The sequence below is a fragment of the Malus sylvestris genome, chromosome 8 (assembly GCF_916048215.2).
Source record: "Malus sylvestris chromosome 8, drMalSylv7.2, whole genome shotgun sequence".
Taxonomy (NCBI): domain Eukaryota; kingdom Viridiplantae; phylum Streptophyta; class Magnoliopsida; order Rosales; family Rosaceae; genus Malus; species Malus sylvestris.
This window is the reverse complement of record NC_062267.1, coordinates 16487815-16494248: the sequence shown is the minus strand read 5'-3', so window position 1 is coordinate 16494248 and position 6434 is coordinate 16487815.

The window sequence follows — 6434 nt, the reverse complement described above, 5'->3', positions numbered from 1 at the left end:
TTCCCCTTCTTTATTTGACTTCTTCTTTGACTACAATAGTCATGGTCCCTAAACTCCCACTATCTCTCTTGAAACTTATTTCAATTGCGTTATACACATCAAACGATTTGAAGAGCGTGTGGTTATTGTTCACTATATAGTTTACAATAAACTTAGTGAACCATTCGGATAGGGACACAAATGTGAAGTCCTTGCCTAGTTTCCGTCTCTAGAAGTGGTTTAACACTTCAACACTCAATGATTCAAAATCATCATAAGTCCATGTTGATGGACTATTTTTGTCAACCAACCATTATGTTCTAAACATAATTACAAACTTTCAAGAGTTGTTCAAGGCAACTATCATTTCTTCATACAACAATTTGTAAGTGAAGAATCATGGCACACAAAGTGTCTATGTCCTTGTGCTTACTTCTTAAGTTCCTTGTTCATGTAACAAAGAAACGAGCACTAATGTTTGCGTTAGCTAAGGGTTGTTCAAAGCAACTCTTATTTCTTCATGCAACAATTTGTAATTGAAGATTTATGACATTAATAGTGTTGTCCTCTTTATAATAGACTTATCTAACATGTTCTTCCAATGATACATTATCAATGGGAAGATTGTGAGGATGAGATTACTTAGGTACATATACAAGCCATTATAGACAATCTATGGGATTGTAGTACCAAGTCCAGAAACTAAAGCTTTCGGTTTTTCTTTGTGAAGTTTTTGGATAGCGTTTGCAAATATAATGGTAAACAAATACATAACGAATATAAATTGATTTTAAGCCATTTGATCCGAGTCTTTAAATCAAATAGCACCACCCACTATTTTTGGCAAATTCCATATCCCTCATCGAAATTCGAGAGTTCATCAACATCCTAGTTCTTGTCATGTGTATTGTAGGATACCTTCAACTGGCTGTACTTGCTATGAAGTGCTTGAAGAATCATGAACATCAACAACTTTTCTCCAATGTTGAAGTCCATGAAATTAAAATTTTTAGTAGTATCAGTCATCTTCATAATGTTATCCCTAATACCAATCCACATGGTTCTAAAAAATGCTAGATGCCAATCGGGCAGCGGGCTGAGCTCCAGCTCCTAGGCGGACTAGGTGAATATTTTTTTTTTTGAATAAATTTATTATATTATATAAATAAATGGTTTTTTTTAACACCCCATATTATGTTGAATGCACCCCACATTAAATTTAATATTAAATAACTTATTTAACCTACTATACAATGACAATTTCAACCTTAAAAGAATTAAAAAATTTCTAAATACACCCCAAATCATTTTAAATTGTTTATCTTGTTCAACTCTTAGACAAAGTGAATGTTCTTGATGACCCTTAGATGAAGGCGTTGGTTTTTGTTGATAAAGCTTTCTCTTTCTTATTAGGCAAAGAAAACTATCATGAAGTAGCGATATCAATGCATCTCCAGGAACAGGGAAGGAAGTCCTAACCTGTTACAAAACATAAGCAACACCTATCAATGCTCCGTTGGTTTCTTGTGAGCTATTTATTAAAGCAATGCAGATATAAGAACATGTTGAAAGTTTTGTACAATCTGTTTTTTATTCTTGGGTTTTGTTTTTGTGGTTGAATTTAAATGCATAAACAAAAACTGCAATAATTGTTTGACACCCAAGAACTAGACATCCCTTATGGCTCTCTCCATATGTCTCTACGCACACATAATGATCTTAAAACAAGAAAAAGGATAATTCCTTGATTTTTTTTCAATTCCATGTTATTTCTTTACTTAAAATAAATAGAAGAAGGATACTTCCATGATTTTTCACTTGCACCTAACATGTAAGATGTGAAGAGTGTGAAGTGTGTATAGAAAATGTGGGGTGTAGAAAATATAAAGTATATGTTGAGAGTGTGGGGTGTGAGCGTATTATGGGGAAGTATGTGGAGTGTATTAAGATAAATTTTAATTGAAAAAGCAAATGTGGGTTGTATTAAATATGTGAGGTGCATTCAACAATATGTGGGATGTTAATATAATAAGCCTAAATAAATACATGTTTACACTAAAAATGTGACAACCTGTCCCTAATTTTAAGTTTTATAAATTTTCTAAATAGTGATTTTACGAAAATGCCTTTAGAGGCGAGGATGTTTGACTTCCGTTGACCGTTCGAAGTCACAATTAATGTTTCCGAATAGATTTTGATGCTACGAACGCATAGGCGAAAGTCGTTTGTGAGTCCAGGTTGTAACGGTATAGTTACGTATTGATGTGAAATTTAACTAACACTCAAATTAAACCCTATTGAATATGTAATTGTAGTATTAAGCAAGTAAGGATCGTTCTAAACTGGGGATTAACTAGGGCTGCTAACCTACATAAATTAAACTCTAAAACACTAAACTAGACTTAAAAACACAAGACTAGACTCTATAGACTATAAACAGACCTAAAACAGTCAAATCAGCAAAACTAAGTTAAAAAGACTTAATTCTAGACCTAACAAGTGATTTGGACGAAAATAAAACTTAATTTGACTAAAAAAACTATAAGAAAACATATTATGACTTAATAACTCAAAACAGCACAATACTACAATTAGACTTAAAACAGACTCCAGGGAGTGAATTGGACGAATTTAAACTAAATTGAGACTCAAACAACGTTTATGGATTAATTCTAACTTATATTAACTCAAAACACTCTAAAGAACCTAGTTTGGACAGATTCTGACCTATAAACACCAAATAGAAAAGGGGGTTTGGTTTTGACGAAATTGAAGTAAAACTAAACAGATTGCAAAACAAAGTAAACTAGATATGAAATTGGGTGAATTGAATGGTGAAATAGGCTAGTTAGAGGGTCTTTCTCCACACATGAAACATATGCAACATAAATTGATTTCCAGTATTGTTTCTTAAAACTATGAATGACAATGCCCTAAATTAATCGTGAATGCACAAATTAACTCTCAGATTTCCCTAAATTCATTGAATTGAATGGATAACGCATCGCAACCAAATTATTCTTCTCAAGTTCCCTATATGAACAACATGATAGAGATACGTTCAAAGATCATTAAATTCCATGGAAATCATAAGCATTAACAAGGCAATTATAACTATGAACTGCATCCTTAATCAACACACAAGAATAAGTTATCAATCAAATAGATAAGTAAATCACATTCATGTTTTACTAAACAATAACTGAAAGGAATCAATTCATATTAAACATATGTCCATGGCTTTGAATTCACCTCTAACTAAGAAAAACTTAGTTACACATGTTCACAGCAATTGAAAAGCAAATTGAAATAAACATTGAAACTAAAATGAGGGAAGAAAGAACTCTTAGAACTCCAATGGTTGCAGGTGGCTTGTGCACAAGGACCTCCTTCATCAATGGAAGGCACGACAAGGGCTCATTCTTCTCCAAAGCTGTAGAAAAGGGTTGTAGAATGGTGTATGTGTTGCGACATGATGTGTTTCTGAATGGTAATAGGGTGGTTCACGAATTTGTGGCTGAAAACATCTATTTATAGGCTAGGGTTTTGCGACAAAAGCTTGGCCCAATCTTATAGGAGCATATTTATGCAGCTTAGTTAGCATGTTCTTGTGCATTTATGTTGCTATTTCTTCATCAATTATGTATTTTTAAGCTATTTTCATGTGTTTGTAGGTCCTAATAACAAAGTTGGCAAGAAAGTGCATTTTGGTGCATGTTGGAGCATTTTTTAGCCAAGATTGGATAGTGCAAGCATGGAGACATGAGGATGGATGTTTTTGAAGATTAGAAGGCTAGAAATCAGCATGTGTGTGTGCAAATGTGTTGATTTTGGGCTGAAATGGTGAAGAGCATGTGTGTGCACATGGGCAAAGAGAAAGACACACAATGGACAGCTTGGCATGGGTAGAAAATGGGTGGATTAGTGGCTGAAATGATGAAGAACATAGGTGTGCAAAAGTAAAAGGAAACGCACACACATGGGCAAAGAGAAAGACACACAATGGACAGCTTGGCATGGGCAGAAAATTGGTGGATTAGTGGCTGAAATGATGAAGAACATGGGTGTGCAAAAGTAAAAGGAAACACACACACATGGGCAAAGAGAAAGGCATACCATGGACAGCTTGGCATGGGCAGAAAATGTGTTTGTTTTATGGTTGAAATGATGAAGAACATGTGTGTGCAAGTGTAACAACTAGTACAATGTGGAAATGATGATTACATGGCAGCACACACACATGGGAAAGCAAATAATACACATCACATGGACAGCATGGCACATGGGTAGAAAATAGGTGGTTTTGTGGCTGAAATGATGAAGGTCATGTGTGTGCAAATGTAAAGGGAAACATGGATAACACACACCCATACAAACTGCACATGCAAGGAATTGAAGTGGTCCTCTCCTTAGCCTATAAATACATCCACCATTCCCCTTCCTAAAATGAATCTTGATCCATAAAGAAAAGAGCTTCATTCATAAACACAAGTCCCTTGCCGTGAGCTCCATTCCATTTCATCCATACATTCAAACACATCTCCATACACTTCCATTTTCCATGCTATGAGATCCATTCCATCCATACATCCATAAATCCCACATTTCACAAACACAAATACATTTTCCTTCCCTTGGCCGAGACATTCACCAATCCTAAATACATTCCTAACCTTTCCATATATCCAAAGAGAAGAAGGAGGAGCCTTGGACGTGCTTGCCATTCAAGTTGGACTGTTGGAGCATTTTTAGGTGTTTTCATTCTTTTATTTTCAATGTTTAAATTTGTTTATCTTTGCTTTGTGAGTATGATGAACTAAACCCCCCTTAGCTAGGGGGGGGGATTCGAAACCATGTTCATGCTTGCAATATGATTTGATTACTTTCAGTTGTGATTCATAAGTTGTGAATTCAATTTACTTATCCATTTGAATTAAAACTGATTTGTGTATGTTGGTTGAGAGTGCACGCTTAATTTTCATGCATAAATCTGATGCTAGGATATAAGGGAGTTTCACCTAATCGTTATGAACTTATATTCACAAGTAGTAAAGGTTGTTCGTCATAACCGTGTTAAGTAAATTCTTGGCATAAGTTTCATGCAATTCATAGTTACAAGTGTTTCATCAATGCTTATGATTTTCATAGAACTTAATGATTCTTGCTTGTATCTCTATTATGCAATTCATGTAGGGAACTTGTGGGGAATGCTTTGGGTTGTTGTATGCAATCATCCAATTCAATGAAATTAGGAAAATCTGAGGGTTAATTAGTGCAATTCACAATTAATTTGGGGCGTTGGGAATTCGTAGTTTATTGAAAAGCAACTGGAAATCGTTTTGTTTGCAAGTGTGTCATGTGTGGAGAAGAACCTCCTAGATAGCCTTCCATCCATTCAATTTACTCAAATTCGTGCAGATTTCATTAGTTCTTTAATTTATTTGTTTTGTTTTCAAATTCATCAAAACCAAAACCCCCTTTACCTTGTTGAGTCATATTAGTTAGAAATTGATTTAGTTTGTGTTTTTAAGTATTTCAAACCAAGTTAAAACCAAAATTTGTCCAAAAGTGTGTTTAGAGTCTAAATCTGCCCAGTTTGTGTTTTTAGGCAGATTTGAGTGTTTTTAGCTTGTTTTGAGTTCTTTGAGTTTGTTTTGAATTCTTTGAGTCTAGTTTAGTGTTTTTAACTTTGTTTTGTATGTTTTTAAGTCAGTTTAGAGTTTATTAGCAAGCCCTCCTAATCCCCGGTCCAAAACGATCCCTACTTATACTTATACTACAATTGTCAAAAGAGGGTTTAATTTGTGTGTTAAGTTAATTTTCGCATCAAATTTTTGGCGCCGTTGCCGGGGATTAGCAACATTGCTAATCCCTTGTTATTTCTTTTTTTGTTATTTTCGTGTGTTTTCATGTTAGTTACTGACCTTGTTTGTTTTCTTGTTTTAGGTACTAGTTTATGACTCGGAGTTCTCATCTGATTCGTGAGCATATCTTGGACTTTGACGATGATTTGAATACATGGGTTGCCTCCCAAGAAGCGCTTGCTTTAACGTCTTCAAGCTGGACGATACCTCCATTTAAGCTTGAACAGGACCCACGGCATGGAGGGGTACATTCTCCACGACATGCTCCTCAAAGGCCTCATAATAGGGCTTCAAACGATGCCCATTTACCTTGAATTCTTGTTGCGTCTTCAAACTTTGTATTTGGACAGCACCATGAGGAAAAACATTAGTAACCACAAAAGGTCCAATCCATTTGGAACGCAACTTACCAAGAAACAAGCGAAGGCGGGAATTAAAGAGTACTTTCTGCCCAATGGAGAATGATTTGCCTTGAATCATCTTGTCATGGAAAGCCTTCATCTTCTCCTTGTAAATTCGGGCGTTTTCATAAACCTCACGCCTAATTTCTTCAAGTTCATTTAATTGGAGCTTTCTATGAATTCCAGCGGC